Here is a 15,479-nt window from a genome sequence, read left to right as displayed (position 1 = left end):
AAACCCAGAGGCTAGCTGGCCTCCCGAATCAGTTGTCAAAAAAAATATTTTAGGCTGTGCAGAGCCTGGCCGTTAGCCTCTTATCTGGATGCTTTTATCCTCTAAGTGCCGCTACCGGGGAGAGTGTGTGCAGGTTGGCGCCATGGCTTAGTTGGTTTAAGCTTGTGTCGTAAATAGGACATACTGAATTCGGTCCCACTTTATATTAAGTGGCCTTAACTACTATGTACTTACATCAAAAAATGAATACATGTACTTATTGTGTTCATATTGTGTTGTTAATTGGTTTTGCTGCTATTGAGGTGGGAAACAGGTAAGGTTAGGGACATATTTGGTGGTATGGGTAAGTATAAGGGTGTGTTAAGGTGTGAGGGATGGGTCAACCATGTAATTATACATGTAATTACAGAAATTAATTACAGATGTAATTACGTGCAGATATTTTTCAAATATAAGTACAATGTAAAAACATGCATGTACACAATAAGGGATTTGTACCAAATTAATAATTAAAACTTAAGTACATAGTAGTTAAGGCCACTTAATATAAAGTGGGTCCCTGAATTCAAATCCCAGCACTGTCTTTGCTGGTAATCAAACACCACCTTGGGTTGTGTGTTTTTGCTTTGCGCAATCAGGCGGTACAGGGGAGCGTCAGAGCAGCATGCGATTTCATTTGCCAACCACCACTCAGCTGCTGACGAAGAATTCTGACCCAAGTCAACAATGCCGCAGGGCGCCGTGGCTTAGCTTGTCAAAGCGCTTGTCTTGTAAACAGGAGATCCTGGGTTCGATTTCCAGCGGAGCCTTTTAACAGGTGGCTCTGCTCATTGGGCTCTTTCTGGGAAAAGAAGCCCTTACAGATCCTCCACTTTTCCAACCACATACCAATTACAGAGAGACCCACATATCTTGTCCTTCTCGCTCGCCAAATGCCTGAACTCAATTCAACGGACTGGCACCAGCCAGGAAAAAAAAGCTCCACACCTGTCTCTGTGGCGCAATGGATAGCGCATTGGACTTCTAGACTGCCAAATGAGGCCATTCAAAGGTTGTGGGTTCGAGTCCCACCAGAGTTGTTACTTTTGGCATTCTGTTAATGGCGCTTGGCCAACAAACACACATGCTCTCTGGCCACCCCTCCAGAGTTATAAAACTCTAAATCTCACTTTCTTAGTAGGTACATGCAAGTTGGTGCCGTGGCTTAGTTGGTTAAAGCGCATGTCTAGTAAACAGGAGATCCTGGGTTCGAATCCCGGTGGTGCCTTTGCTGGTGATGAAGTAGCCCCTTGGGCTGAGAGGTTTTGGTCTCTGTAAAAGGGGGTGCAGAGGAGTGCTAGAGCAGCATGCAATTTAATTTGCGAACCACCCCTCAGATGCTGCCCAGAGTCATCTCAGCAATGCAGCATGGCTCACCTGGTCAAAGAGCTTGCCTTGCAAACACGTGATCCTTGGTTTAGGACTGCTGCAAGCCTGGAAGGAGCTACTGCATGTGGCGCAGAGTGTAGCGCATTGGACTATTAGTCTGCGATTTGAGGCCGTTTGTGGGTTTGAGTCATAACAGATTGGTGACTTCTGGCCTTTTGTTTATCATTAAATTGCACGCTTATGCCCTCGGGCAACAGAAAGTTGTGAAAAATCTCATAAGCTGACCAGCCCGTGGACCTTTGTCCTCACCGCTGGATGTTTTGATCAACTTACTCACCCTCCTAGTGCTCTGCTTGGCGCTGTGGCTTAGTTGGTTAAAGCGTCTGTCTCGTAAACAGGAGATCCTGGGTTCAAATCCCAGCGGTGCCTTTAGCATCCCTTGTGTGCCTCAAGCATGTGCTTTTCTGAGATCGGACTGCAAACAGGGATAGCAAAGGCAGCAGGCGATTCCATTTCCAAACCACATCCTGATAATGCTAACGCTCTTTTGAACAGGTCAACAGTTGCTGATAGGCTCTGTGGCACAATAGATAGCAAACTGGACTTCTAGCCTGCCAGATGAGGCCATTCAAAGGTTAACTAATGGTATTTGGCCAACAAACCCAGAGGCTAGCTGGCCTCCCGAATCAGTTGTCAGAAAAAAACATTTTAGGCTGTGCAGAGCCTGGCCTTTAGCCTCTTATCTGGATGCTTTTATCCTCTAAGTGCCGCTTCCTGGGAGAGTGTGTGCAGGTTGGCGCCGTGGCTTAGTTGGTTTAAGCTTGTGTCGTAAATAGGACATACTGAATTCGGTCTCACTTTATATTAAGTGGCCTTAACTACTATGAACTTACATCAAAAATGAATACATGTACTTATTGTGTTCATATTGTATTGTTATTGTAAGGAGCTACTGCATGTGGCGCAGAGTGTAGCGCATTGGACTATTAGTCTGCGATTTGAGGCCATTTGAAGTTTGTGGGTTTGAGTCAAAACAGATTGGTGACTTCTGGCCTTTTGTTTATCATTAAATTGCACGCTTATGCCCTCGGGCAACAGAAAGTTGTGAAAAATCTCATAAGCTGACCAGCCCGTGGACCTTTGTCCTCACCGCTGGATGTTTTGATCAACTAACTCACCCTCCTAGTGCTCTTCTTGGCGCTGTGGCTTAGTTGGTTAAAGCGTCTGTCTCGTAAACAGGAGATCCTGGGGTCAAATCCCAGCGGTGCATTTAGCATCCCTTTGTGCCTCAAGCATGTGCTTTTCTGAAATCGGACTGCAAACAGGGATAGCAAAGGCAGCAGGCGATTCCATTTCCAAACCACATCCTGATAATGCTAACGCTCTTTTGAACAGGTCAACAGTTGCTGATAGGCTCTGTGGCACAATAGATAGCAAACTGGACTTCTAGACTGCCAGATGAGGCCATTCAAAGGTTAACTAATGGCACTTGGCCAACAAACCCAGAGGCTAGCTGGCCTCCCGAATCAGTTGTCAAAAAAAAACATTTTAGGCTGTGCAGAGCCTGGCTGTTAGCCTCTTATCTGGATGCTTTTATCCTCTAAGTGCCGCTCCCTGGGAGAGTGTGTGCAGGTTGGCGCCGTGGCTTAGTTGGTTTAAGCTTGTGTCGTAAATAGGACATACTGAATTCGGTCCCACTTTATATTAAGTGGCCTTAACTACTATGTACTTACATCAAAAAATGAATACATGTACTTATTGTGTTCATATTGTATTGTTAATAGGTTTTGCTGCTATTGAGGTGGGAAACAGGTAAGGTTAGGGACAGATTTGGTGGTATGGGTAAGTATAAGGGTGTGTTAAGGTGTGAGGGATGGGTCAAACATGTAATTATACATGTAATTACAGAAATTAATTACAGATGTAATTACGTGCAGATATTTTTCAAATATAAGTACAATGTAAAAACATGCATGTACACAATAAGGGATTTGTACCAAATTAATAATTAAAATTTAAGTACATAGTAGTTAAGGCCACTTAATATAAAGTGGGTCCCTGAATTCAAATCCCAGCACTGTCTTTGCTGGTAATCAAACACCACCTTGGGTTGTGTTTTTTTTACTTTGCGCAATCAGGCGGTACAGAGCCAGGGAAAAAAAGCTCCACACATGTCTCTGTGGCGCAATGGATAGAGCATTGGACCTCTACACTGCCAAATGAGGCCATTCAAAGGTAGTGGGTTCGAGTCCCACCAGAGTCGTTACTTTTGGCATTCTGTTAATGGCGCTTGGCCAACAAACACATATGCTCTCTGGCCACCCCTCCAGAGTTAGAAAACTCTAAGTCTCACTTTCTTAGTAGGTATATGCAACTTGGTGCCGTAGCTTAGTTGGTTAAAGCGCATGTCTAGTAAACAGGAGATCCTGGGTTCGAATCCCAGTGGTGCCTTTGCTGGTGATGAAGTAGCGCCTTGGGCTGAGAGGTTTTGGTCTCTGTAAAAGGGGGTGCAGAGGAGTGCTAGAGCAGCATGCAATTTAATTTGCGAACCACCCCTCAGATGCTGCCCAGAGTCATCTCAGCAATGCAGCATGGCTCACCTGGTCAAAGAGCTTGCCTTGCAAACACGTGATCCTTGGTTTAGGACTGCTGCAAGCCTGGAAGGAGCTACTGCATGTGGCGCAGAGTGTAGCGCATTGGACTATTAGTCTGCGATTTGAGGCCGTTTGTGGGTTTGAGTCATAACAGATTGGTGACTTCTGGCCTTTTGTTTATCATTAAATTGCACGCTTATGCCCTCGGGCAACAGAAAGTTGTGAAAAATCTCATAAGCTGACCAGCCCGTGGACCTTTGTCCTCACCGCTGGATGTTTTGATCAACTTACTCACCCTCCTAGTGCTCTGCTTGGCGCTGTGGCTTAGTTGGTTAAAGCGTCTGTCTCGTAAACAGGAGATCCTGGGTTCAAATCCCAGCGGTGCCTTTAGCATCCCTTGTGTGCCTCAAGCATGTGCTTTTCTGAGATCGGACTGCAAACAGGGATAGCAAAGGCAGCAGGCGATTCCATTTCCAAACCACATCCTGATAATGCTAACGCTCTTTTGAACAGGTCAACAGTTGCTGATAGGCTCTGTGGCACAATAGATAGCAAACTGGACTTCTAGCCTGCCAGATGAGGCCATTCAAAGGTTAACTAATGGTATTTGGCCAACAAACCCAGAGGCTAGCTGGCCTCCCGAATCAGTTGTCAGAAAAAAACATTTTAGGCTGTGCAGAGCCTGGCCTTTAGCCTCTTATCTGGATGCTTTTATCCTCTAAGTGCCGCTTCCTGGGAGAGTGTGTGCAGGTTGGCGCCGTGGCTTAGTTGGTTTAAGCTTGTGTCGTAAATAGGACATACTGAATTCGGTCTCACTTTATATTAAGTGGCCTTAACTACTATGAACTTACATCAAAAATGAATACATGTACTTATTGTGTTCATATTGTATTGTTATTGTAAGGAGCTACTGCATGTGGCGCAGAGTGTAGCGCATTGGACTATTAGTCTGCGATTTGAGGCCATTTGAAGTTTGTGGGTTTGAGTCAAAACAGATTGGTGACTTCTGGCCTTTTGTTTATCATTAAATTGCACGCTTATGCCCTCGGGCAACAGAAAGTTGTGAAAAATCTCATAAGCTGACCAGCCCGTGGACCTTTGTCCTCACCGCTGGATGTTTTGATCAACTAACTCACCCTCCTAGTGCTCTTCTTGGCGCTGTGGCTTAGTTGGTTAAAGCGTCTGTCTCGTAAACAGGAGATCCTGGGGTCAAATCCCAGCGGTGCATTTAGCATCCCTTTGTGCCTCAAGCATGTGCTTTTCTGAAATCGGACTGCAAACAGGGATAGCAAAGGCAGCAGGCGATTCCATTTCCAAACCACATCCTGATAATGCTAACGCTCTTTTGAACAGGTCAACAGTTGCTGATAGGCTCTGTGGCACAATAGATAGCAAACTGGACTTCTAGACTGCCAGATGAGGCCATTCAAAGGTTAACTAATGGCACTTGGCCAACAAACCCAGAGGCTAGCTGGCCTCCCGAATCAGTTGTCAAAAAAAAACATTTTAGGCTGTGCAGAGCCTGGCTGTTAGCCTCTTATCTGGATGCTTTTATCCTCTAAGTGCCGCTCCCTGGGAGAGTGTGTGCAGGTTGGCGCCGTGGCTTAGTTGGTTTAAGCTTGTGTCGTAAATAGGACATACTGAATTCGGTCCCACTTTATATTAAGTGGCCTTAACTACTATGTACTTACATCAAAAAATGAATACATGTACTTATTGTGTTCATATTGTATTGTTAATAGGTTTTGCTGCTATTGAGGTGGGAAACAGGTAAGGTTAGGGACAGATTTGGTGGTATGGGTAAGTATAAGGGTGTGTTAAGGTGTGAGGGATGGGTCAAACATGTAATTATACATGTAATTACAGAAATTAATTACAGATGTAATTACGTGCAGATATTTTTCAAATATAAGTACAATGTAAAAACATGCATGTACACAATAAGGGATTTGTACCAAATTAATAATTAAAATTTAAGTACATAGTAGTTAAGGCCACTTAATATAAAGTGGGTCCCTGAATTCAAATCCCAGCACTGTCTTTGCTGGTAATCAAACACCACCTTGGGTTGTGTTTTTTTTACTTTGCGCAATCAGGCGGTACAGAGCCAGGGAAAAAAAGCTCCACACATGTCTCTGTGGCGCAATGGATAGAGCATTGGACCTCTACACTGCCAAATGAGGCCATTCAAAGGTAGTGGGTTCGAGTCCCACCAGAGTCGTTACTTTTGGCATTCTGTTAATGGCGCTTGGCCAACAAACACATATGCTCTCTGGCCACCCCTCCAGAGTTAGAAAACTCTAAGTCTCACTTTCTTAGTAGGTATATGCAACTTGGTGCCGTAGCTTAGTTGGTTAAAGCGCCTGTCTAGTAAACAGGAGATCCTGGGTTCGAATCCCAGTGGTGCCTTTGCTGGTGATGAAGTGGTGCCTTGGGCTTAGAGGTTTTGGTCTCCGTAAAAGGGGGTGCAGAGGAGTTCTAGAGCAGCATGCAATTTAATTTGCGAACCACCCTTCAGATGCTACCCAGAGTCATCTCAGCAATGCAGCATGGCTCACCTGGTCAAAGAGCTTGCCTTGCAAACACGTGATCCTTGGTTTAGGACTGCTGCAAGCCTGGAAGGAGCTACTGCATGTGGCGCAGAGTGTGGCGCAGAGTGTAGCGCATTGGACTACTAGTCTGCGATTTGAAGTTTGTGGGTTTGAGTCAAAACAGATTGGTGACTTCTGGCCTTTTGTTTATCATTAAATTGCAAGCTTATGCCCTCGGGCAACAGAAAGTTGTGAAAAATCTCATAAGCTGACCAGCCCGTGGACCTTTGTCCTCACCGCTGGATGTTTTGATCAACCTACTCACCCTCCTAGTGCTCTGCTTGGCGCTGTGGCTTAGTTGGTCAAAGCGTCTGTCTCGTAAACAGGAGATCCTGGGTTCAAATCCCAGCGGTGCCTTTAGCATCCCTTGTGTGCCTCAAGCATGTGCTTTTCTGAGAACGGACTGCAAACAGGGATAGGAAAGGCAGCAGGCGATTCCATTTCCAAACCACATCCTGATAATGCTAACGCTCTTTTGAACAGGTCAACAGTTGCTGATAGGCTCTGTCGCACAATAGATAGCAAACTGGACTTCTAGACTGCCAGATTAGGCCATTCAAAAGTTAACTAATGGCACTTGGCCAACAAACCCAGAGGCTAGCTGGCCTCCTGAATCAGTTGTCAAAAAAACCATTTTAGGCTGTGCAGAGCCTGGCCGTTAGCCTCTTATCTGGATGCTTTTATCCTCTAAGTGCCGCTCCCTGGGAGAGTGTGTGCAGGTTGGCGCCGTGGCTTAGTTGGTTTAAGCTTGTGCCGTAAATAGGACATACTGAATTCGGTCCTACTTTATATTAAGTGGCCTTAACTACTATGTACTTACATCAAAAAATGAATACATGTACTTATTGTGTTCATATTGTATTGTTAATAGGTTTGGCTGCTATTGAGGTGGGAAACAGGTAAGGTTAGGGACAGATTTGGTGGTATGGGTAAGTATAAGGGTGTGTTAAGGTCTGAGGGATGGGTCAACCATGTAATTATACATGTAATTCTAGAAATTAATTACAGAAGTAATTACGTGCAGATATTTTTCAAATATAAGTACAATGTAAAAACATGCATGTACACAATAAGGGATTTGTACCAAATTAATAATTAAAATTTAAGTACATAGTAGTTAAGGCCACTTAATATAAAGTGGGTCCCTGAATTCAAATCCCAGCACTGTTTTTGCTGGTAATCAAACACCACCTTGGGTTGTGTTTTTTTGCTTTGCGCAATCAGGCGGTACAGAGCTAGGAAAAAAAAGCTCCACACATGTCTCTGTGGCGCAATGGATAGCGTATTGGACTTCTAGACTGCCAAATGAGGCCATTCAAAGGTTGTGGGTTCGAGTCCCACCAGAGTCATTACTTTTGGCATTCTGTTAATGGCGCTTGGCCAACAAACACACATGCTCTCTGTCCACCCCTCCAGAGTTATAAAAGTCTAAATCTCAATTTCTTACTAGATACCATCAAGTTGGTGCTGTGGCTTAGTTGGTTAAAGCGCCTGTCTAGTAAACAGGAGATCCTGGGTTCGAATCCCAGCGGTGCCTTTGCTGGTGATGAAGTAGCGCCTTGGGCTGAGAGGTTTTGGTCTCTGTAAAAGGGGGTGCAGAGGAGTGCTAGAGCAGCATGCAATTTAATTTGCGAACCACCCCTCAGATGCTGCCCAGAGTCATCTCAGCAATGCAGAATGGCTCAGCTGGTCAAAGAGCTTGCCTTGCAAACACGTGATCCTTGGTTTAGGACTGCTGCAAGCCTGGAAGGAGCTACTGCATGTGGCGCATTGGACTATTAGTCTGCGATTTGAGGCCGTTTGTGGTTTTGAGTCAAAACAGATTGGTGACTTCTGGCCTTTTGTTTATCATTAAATTGCAAGCTTATGCCCTCGGGCAACAGAAAGTTGTGAAAAATCTAATAAGCTGACCAGCCCGTGGACCTTTGTCCTCACCGCTGGATGTTTTGATCAACTTACTCACCCTCCTAGTGCTCTTCTTGGCGCTGTGGCTTAGTTGGTTAAAGCGTCTGTCTTGTAAACGGGATCCTGGGTTCAAATCCCAGCGGTGCCTTTAGCATCCCTTGTCTGCCTCAAGCATGTGCTTTTCTGAAATCGGACTGCAAAAAGGGATAGCAAAGGCAGCAGGCGATTCCATTTCCAAACCACATCCTGATAATGCTAATGCTCTTTTGAACAGGTCAACAGTTGCTGATAGGCTCTGTGGCACAATAGATAGCAAACTGGACTTCTAGACTGCCAGATGAGGCCATTCAAAGGTTAACTAATGGCACTTGGCCAACAAACCCAGAGGCTAGCTGGCCTCCCGAATCAGTTGTCAAAAAAACCATTTTAGGCTGTGCAGAGCCTGGCCGTTAGCCTCTTATCTGGATGCTTTTATCCTCTAAGTGCCGCTCCCTGGGAGAGTGTGTGCAGGTTGGCGCCGTGGCTTAGTTGGTTTAAGCTTGTGTCGTAAATAGGACATACTGAATTCGGTCCCACTTTATATTAAGTGGCCTTAACTACTATGTACTTACATCAAAAAATGAATACATGTACTTATTGTGTTCATATTGTATTGTTAATAGGTTTTGCTGCTATTGAGGTGGGAAACAGGTAAGGTTAGGGACAGATTTGGTGGTACGGGTAAGTATAAGGGTGTGTTAAGGTGTGAGGGATGGGTCAACCATGTAATTATACATGTAATTACAGAAATTAATTACAGATGTAATTACGTGCAGATATTTTTCAAATATAAGTACAATGTAAAAACATGCATGTACACAATAAGGGATTTGTACCAAATTAATAATTAAAATTTAAGTACATAGTAGTTAAGGCCACTTAATATAAAGTGGGTCCCTGAATTCAAATCCCAGCACTGTCTTTGCTGGTAATCAAACACCACCTTGGGTTGTGTGTTTTTGCTTTGCGCAATCAGTCGGTACAGAGGAGCGTCAGAGCAGCATGCGATTTCATTTGCCAACCACCCCTCAGCTGCTGACGGAGAATTCTGACCCAAGTCAACAATGCAGCAGGGCACCGTGGCTTAGCTGGTCAAAGCGCTTGTCTTGTAAACAGGAGATCCTGGGTTCGATTCCCAGCGGTGCCTTTTAACAGGTGACTCTGCTCATTGGGCTCTTTTTTGGAAAGGAAGCCCTTACAGATCATCCACTTTTCCAACCACATACCAATTGCAGAGAGACCCACATATCTTGTCCTTCCCGCTCCCCAAATGCCTGAACTCAATTCAACGGACTGGCACAAGCCAGGAAAAAAAACCTTCACGCATGTCTCTGTGGCGCAATGGATAGGGCATTGGACTTCTAGACTGCCAGATGAGGCCATTCAAAGGTTGTGGGTTCGAGTCCCACCAGAGTCGTTACTTTTGGCATTCTGTTAATGGCGCTTGGCCAACAAACACATATGCTCTCTGGCCACCCCTTCAGAGTTAGAAAACTCTAAGTCTCACTTTCTTAGTAGGTACATGCAAGTTGGTGCCGTGGCTTAGTTGGTTAAAGCGCCTGTCTAGTAAACAGGAGATCCTGGGTTCGAATCCCAGTGGTGCCTTTGCTGGTGATGAAGTAGCGCCTTGGGCTGAGAGGTTTTGGTCTCTGTAAAAGGGGGTGCAGAGGAGTGCTAGAGCAGCATGCAATTTAATTTGCGAACCACCCCTCAGATGCTGCCCAGAGTCATCTCAGCAATGCAGCATGGCTCACCTGGTCAAAGAGCTTGCCTTGCAAACACGTGATCCTTGGTTTAGGACTGCTGGAAGCCTGGAAGGAGCTACTGCATGTGGCGCAGAGTGTAGCGCATTGGACTATTAGTCTGCGATTTGAGGCCATTTGAAGGTTGTGGGTTTGAGTCAAAACAGATTGGTGACTTCTGGCCTTTTGTTTATCATTAAATTGCAAGCTTATGCCCTAGGGCAACAGAAAGTTGTGAAAAATCTCATAAGCTGACCAGCCCGTGGACCTTTGTCCTCACCGCTGGATGTTTTGATCAACTTACTCACCCTCCTAGTGCTCTGCTTGGCGCTGTGGCTTAGTTGGTCAAAGCGTCTGTCTCGTAAACAGGAGATCCTGGGTTCAAATCCCAGCGGTGCCTTTAGCATCCCTTGTGTGCCTCAAGCATGTGCTTTTCTGAGATCGGACTGCAAACAGGGATAGGAAAGGCAGCAGGCGATTCCATTTCCAAACCACATCCTGATAATGCTAACGCTCTTTTGAACAGGTCAACAGTTGCTGATAGGCTCTGTGGCACAATAGATAGCAAACTGGACTTCTAGACTGCCAGATTAGGCCATTCAAAAGTTAACTAATGGCATTTGGCCAACAAACCCAGAGGCTAGCTGGCCTCCCGAATCAGTTGTCAAAAAAACCATTTTAGGCTGTGCAGAGCCTGGCCGTTAGCCTCTTATCTGGATGCTTTTATCCTCTAAGTGCCGCTCCCTGGGAGAGTGTGTGCAGGTTGGCGCCGTGGCTCAGTTGGTTTAAGCATGTGTTGTAAATAGGACATACTGAATTCGGTCCCACTTTATATTAAGTGGCCTTAACTACTATGTACTTACATCAAAAATGAATACATGTACTTATTGTGTTCATATTGTATTGTTAATTGGATTTGCTGCTATTGAGGTGGGAAACAGGTAAGGTTAGGGACAGATTTGGTGGTATGGGTAAGTATAAGCGTGTGTTAAGGTGTGAGGGATGGGTCAACCATGTAATTATACATGTAATTACAGAAATTAATTCCAGATGTAATTACGTGCAGATATTTTTCAAATATAAGTACAATGTAAAAACATGCATGTACACAATAAGGGATTTGTACCAAATTAATAATTAAAATTTAAGTACATAGTTGTTAAGGCCACTTAATATAAAGTGGGTCCCTGAATTCAAATCCCAGCACTGTCTTTGCTGGTAATCAAACACCACCTTGGGTTGTGTGTTTTTGCTTTGCGCAATCAGGCGATACAGAGGAGCGTCAGAGCAGCATGCGATTTCATTTGCCAACCACCCCTCAGCTGCTGACGAAGAATTCTGACCCAAGTCAACAAAGCAGGAGGGCGCCGTGGCTTAGCTGGTCAACGCGCTTGTCTTGTAAACAGGAGATCCTGGGTTCGATTCCCAGCGGTGCCTTTTAACAGGTGGCTCTGCTCATTGGGCTCTTTCTTGGAAAGGAAGCCCTTACAGATCATCCACTTTTCCAACCACATACCAATTGCAGAGAGACCCACATATCTTGTCCTTCCCGCTCCCCAAATGCCTGAACTCAATTCAACGGACTGGCACAAGCCCGGAAAAAAAGATTCACACATGTCTCTGTGGCGCAATGGATAGGGCATTGGACTTCTAGACTGCCAGATGAGGCCATTCAAAGGTTGTGTGTTCGAGTCCCACCAGAGTCGTTACTTTTGTCATTCTGTTAATGGCGCTTGGCCAACAAACACATATGCTCTCTGGCCACCCCTCCAGAGTTAGAAAACTCTAAGTCTCACTTTCTTAGTAGGTACATGCAAGTTGGTGCCGTGGCTTAGTTGGTTAAAGCGCCTGTCTAGTAAACAGGAGATCCTGGGTTCGAATCCCAGCGGTGCCTTTGCTGGTGATGAAGTGGTGCCTTGGGCTTAGAGGTTTTGGTCTCCGTAAAAGGGGGTGCAGAGGAGTGCTAGAGCAGCATGCAATTTAATTTGCGAACCACCCCTCAGATGCTGCCCAGAGTCATCTCAGCAATGCAGCATGGCTCAGCTGGTCAAAGAGCTTGCCTTGCAAACACGTGATCCTTGGTTTAGGACTGCTGCAAGCCTGTAAGGAGCTACTGCATGTGGCGCAGAGTGTAGCGCATTGGACTATTAGTCTGCGATTTGAGGCCATTTGAAGTTTGTGGGTTTGAGTCAAAACAGATTGGTGACTTCTGGCCTTTTGTTTATCATTAAATTGCACGCTTATGCCCTCGGGCAACAGAAAGTTGTGAAAAATCTCATAAGCTGACCAGCCCGTGGACCTTTGTCCTCACCGCTGGATGTTTTGATCAACTAACTCACCCTCCTAGTGCTCTTCTTGGCGCTGTGGCTTAGTTGGTTAAAGCGTCTGTCTCGTAAACAGGAGATCCTGGGTTCAAATCCCAGCGGTGCCTTTAGCATCCCTTGTGTGCCTCAAGCATGTGCTTTTCTGAGAACGGACTGCAAACAGGGATAGCAAAGGCAGCAGGCGATTCCATTTCCAAACCACATCCTGATAATGCTAACGCTCTTTTGAACAGGTCAACAGTTGCTGAAAGGCTCTGTGGCACAATAGATAGCAAACTGGACTTCTAGACTGCCAGATTAGGCCATTCAAAAGTTAACTAATGGCACTTGGCCAACAAACCCAGAGGCTAGCTGGCCTCCTGAATCAGTTGTCAAAAAAACCATTTTAGGCTGTGCAGAGCCTGGCCGTTAGCGTCTTATCTGGATGCTTTTATCCTCTAAGTGCCGCTCCCTGGGAGAGTGTGTGCAGGTTGGCGCCGTGGCTCAGTTGGTTTAAGCTTGTGTCGTAAATAGGACATACTGAATTCGGTCCCACTTTATATTAAGTGGCCTTAACTACTATGTACTTACATCAAAAATGAATACATGTACTTATTGTGTTCATATTGTATTGTTAATTGGTTTTGCTGCTATTGAGGTGGGAAACAGGTAAGGTTAGGGACAGATTTGGTGGTATGGGTAAGTATAAGGGTGTGTTAAGGTGTGAGGGATGGGTCAACCATGTAATTATACATGTAATTACAGAGTTTAATTACAGATGTAATTATGTGCAGATATTTTTCAAATATAAGTACAATGTAAAAACATGCATGTACACAATAAGGGATTTGTACCAAATTAATAATTAAAATTTAAGTACATAGTAGTTAAGGCCACTTAATATAAAGTGGGTCCCTGAATTCAAATCCCAGCACTGTTTTTGCTGGTAATCAAACACCACCTTGGGTTGTGTTTTTTGCTTTGCGCAATCAGGCGGTACAGAGCCAGGAAAAAAAAGCTCCACACATGTCTCTGTGGCGCGATGGATAGCGTATTGGACTTCTAGACTGCCAAATGAGGCCATTCAAAGGTTGTGGGTTCGAGTCCCACCGGAGTCATTACTTTTGGCATTCTGTTAATGGCGCTTGGCCAACAAACACACATGCTCTCTCTCCACCCCTCCAGAGTTATAAAACTCTAAATCTCAATTTCTTACTAGATACATGCAAGTTGGTGCCGTGGCTTAGTTGGTTAAAGCGCCTGTCTAGTAAACAGGAGATCCTGGGTTCAAATCCCAGCGGTGCCTTTGCTGGTGATGAAGTAGTGCCTTGGGCTGAGAAGTTTTGGTCTCCGTAAAAGGGGGTGCAGAGGAGTGCTAGAGCAGCATGCAATTTAATTTGCGAACCACCCCTCAGATGCTGCCCAGAGTCATCTCAGCAATGCAGCATGGCTCACCTGGTCAAAGAGTTTGCCTTGCAAACACGTGATCCTTGGTTTAGGACTGCTGCAAGCCTGGAAGGAGCTACTGCATGTGGCGCAGAGTGTAGCGCATTGGACTATTAGTCTGCGATTTGAGGCCATTTGAAGTTTGTGGGTTTGAGTCAAAACAGATTGGTGACTTCTGGCCTTTTGTTTATCATTAAATTGCAAGCTTATGCCCTCGGGCAACAGAAAGTTGTGAAAAATCTAATAAGCTGACCAGCCCGTGGACCTTTGTCCTCACCGCTGGATGTTTTGATCAACCTACTCACCCTCCTAGTGCTCTGCTTGGCGCTGTGGCTTAGTTGGTTAAAGCGTCTGTCTTGTAAACAGGCGATCCTGGGTTCAAATCCCAGCGGTGCCTTTAGCATCCCTTGTCTGCCTCAAGCATGTGCTTTTCTGAAATCGGACTGCAAAAAGGGATAGCAAAGGCAGCAGGCGATTCCATTTCCAAACCACATCCTGATAATGCTAATGCTCTTTTGAACAGGTCAACAGTTGCTGATAGGCTCTGTGGCACAATAGATAGCAAACTGGACTTCTAGACTGCCAGATGAGGCCATTCAAAGGTTAACTAATGGCACTTGGCCAACAAACCCAGAGGCTAGCTGGCCTCCCGAATCAGTTGTCAAAAAAACCATTTTAGGCTGTGCAGAGCCTGGCCGTTAGCCTCTTATCTGGATGCTTTTATCCTCTAAGTGCCGCTCCCTGGGAGAGTGTGTGCAGGTTGGCGCCGTGGCTTAGTTGGTTTAAGCTTGTGTCGTAAATAGGACATACTGAATTCGGTCCCACTTTATATTAAGTGGCCTTAACTACTATGCACTTACATCAAAAAATGAATACATGTACTTATTGTGTTCATATTGTATTGTTAATAGGTTTTGCTGCTATTGAGGTGGGAAACAGGTAAGGTTAGGGACAGATTTGGTGGTATGGGTAAGTATAAGGGTGTGTTAAGGTGTGGGGGATGGGTCAACCATGTAATTATACATTTAATAACAGAAATTAATTACAGATGTAATTACGTGCAGATATTTTTCAAATATAAGTACAATGTAAAAACATGCATGTACACAATAAGGGATTTGTACCAAATTAATAATTAAAATTTAAGTACATAGTAGTTAAGGCCACTTAATATAAAGTGGGTCCCTGAATTCAAATCCCAGCACTGTTTTTGCTGGTAATCAAACACCACCTTGGGTTGTGTTTTTTTGCTTTGTGCAATCAGGTGGTACAGAGCCAGGAAAAAAAAGCTCCACACATGTCTCTGTGGCGCAATGGATAGCGCATTGGACTTCTAGACTGCCAAATGAGGCCATTCAAAGGTTGTGGGTTCGAGTCCCACCAGAGTTGTTACTTTTGGCATTCTGTTAATGGCGCTTGGCCAACAAACACACATGCTCTCTGTCCACCACCTCCAGAGTTATAAAACTCTAAATCTCAATTTCTTACTAG

The 15,479-nt window shown here is 45.0% G+C and overlaps 1 protein-coding gene and 21 non-coding genes across 23 annotated transcripts in view; 21 read left to right on the top strand and 1 right to left on the bottom strand.

Moving 5' to 3' along the window:
* Positions 1–15,479, bottom strand: part of LOC132151859 (uncharacterized) — a 387,012-nt gene that overhangs the window by 360,180 nt on the left and 11,353 nt on the right. The gene's annotated exons all lie outside the window — the stretch shown is intronic.
* On the top strand, positions 990–1,084 carry trnar-ucu (transfer RNA arginine (anticodon UCU)). Its single transcript is given in 2 exon segments — positions 990–1,026; positions 1,044–1,084. It is a non-coding gene; the product is annotated as a tRNA-Arg (tRNA).
* On the top strand, positions 1,194–1,267 carry trnat-agu (transfer RNA threonine (anticodon AGU)). Its single transcript has one exon. It is a non-coding gene; the product is annotated as a tRNA-Thr (tRNA).
* Positions 1,724–1,797, top strand: trnat-cgu (transfer RNA threonine (anticodon CGU)). Its single transcript has one exon. It is a non-coding gene; the product is annotated as a tRNA-Thr (tRNA).
* Positions 2,565–2,638, top strand: trnat-cgu (transfer RNA threonine (anticodon CGU)). The gene has a single exon. It is a non-coding gene; the product is annotated as a tRNA-Thr (tRNA).
* On the top strand, positions 3,746–3,819 carry trnat-agu (transfer RNA threonine (anticodon AGU)). The gene has a single exon. It is a non-coding gene; the product is annotated as a tRNA-Thr (tRNA).
* trnat-cgu (transfer RNA threonine (anticodon CGU)) lies at positions 4,276–4,349 on the top strand. The gene has a single exon. It is a non-coding gene; the product is annotated as a tRNA-Thr (tRNA).
* trnat-cgu (transfer RNA threonine (anticodon CGU)) lies at positions 5,117–5,190 on the top strand. Its single transcript has one exon. It is a non-coding gene; the product is annotated as a tRNA-Thr (tRNA).
* trnat-agu (transfer RNA threonine (anticodon AGU)) lies at positions 6,298–6,371 on the top strand. Its single transcript has one exon. It is a non-coding gene; the product is annotated as a tRNA-Thr (tRNA).
* On the top strand, positions 6,837–6,910 carry trnat-cgu (transfer RNA threonine (anticodon CGU)). Its single transcript has one exon. It is a non-coding gene; the product is annotated as a tRNA-Thr (tRNA).
* trnar-ucu (transfer RNA arginine (anticodon UCU)) lies at positions 7,813–7,902 on the top strand. Its single transcript is given in 2 exon segments — positions 7,813–7,849; positions 7,867–7,902. It is a non-coding gene; the product is annotated as a tRNA-Arg (tRNA).
* trnat-agu (transfer RNA threonine (anticodon AGU)) lies at positions 8,017–8,090 on the top strand. Its single transcript has one exon. It is a non-coding gene; the product is annotated as a tRNA-Thr (tRNA).
* Positions 8,535–8,606, top strand: trnat-ugu (transfer RNA threonine (anticodon UGU)). The gene has a single exon. It is a non-coding gene; the product is annotated as a tRNA-Thr (tRNA).
* On the top strand, positions 9,571–9,644 carry trnat-ugu (transfer RNA threonine (anticodon UGU)). The gene has a single exon. It is a non-coding gene; the product is annotated as a tRNA-Thr (tRNA).
* On the top strand, positions 10,029–10,102 carry trnat-agu (transfer RNA threonine (anticodon AGU)). Its single transcript has one exon. It is a non-coding gene; the product is annotated as a tRNA-Thr (tRNA).
* Positions 10,566–10,639, top strand: trnat-cgu (transfer RNA threonine (anticodon CGU)). Its single transcript has one exon. It is a non-coding gene; the product is annotated as a tRNA-Thr (tRNA).
* trnat-ugu (transfer RNA threonine (anticodon UGU)) lies at positions 11,603–11,676 on the top strand. Its single transcript has one exon. It is a non-coding gene; the product is annotated as a tRNA-Thr (tRNA).
* On the top strand, positions 12,060–12,133 carry trnat-agu (transfer RNA threonine (anticodon AGU)). Its single transcript has one exon. It is a non-coding gene; the product is annotated as a tRNA-Thr (tRNA).
* On the top strand, positions 12,597–12,670 carry trnat-cgu (transfer RNA threonine (anticodon CGU)). Its single transcript has one exon. It is a non-coding gene; the product is annotated as a tRNA-Thr (tRNA).
* On the top strand, positions 13,775–13,848 carry trnat-agu (transfer RNA threonine (anticodon AGU)). The gene has a single exon. It is a non-coding gene; the product is annotated as a tRNA-Thr (tRNA).
* On the top strand, positions 14,312–14,385 carry trnat-ugu (transfer RNA threonine (anticodon UGU)). The gene has a single exon. It is a non-coding gene; the product is annotated as a tRNA-Thr (tRNA).
* Positions 15,288–15,382, top strand: trnar-ucu (transfer RNA arginine (anticodon UCU)). The gene is given in 2 exon segments: positions 15,288–15,324; positions 15,342–15,382. It is a non-coding gene; the product is annotated as a tRNA-Arg (tRNA).

Source organism: Carassius carassius, chromosome 1, assembly GCF_963082965.1.
Source record: "Carassius carassius chromosome 1, fCarCar2.1, whole genome shotgun sequence".
NCBI lineage: Eukaryota > Metazoa > Chordata > Actinopteri > Cypriniformes > Cyprinidae > Carassius > Carassius carassius.
Note: the sequence above shows the minus strand (reverse complement) of the source record. Positions and strands in the feature narration are given on the sequence as shown.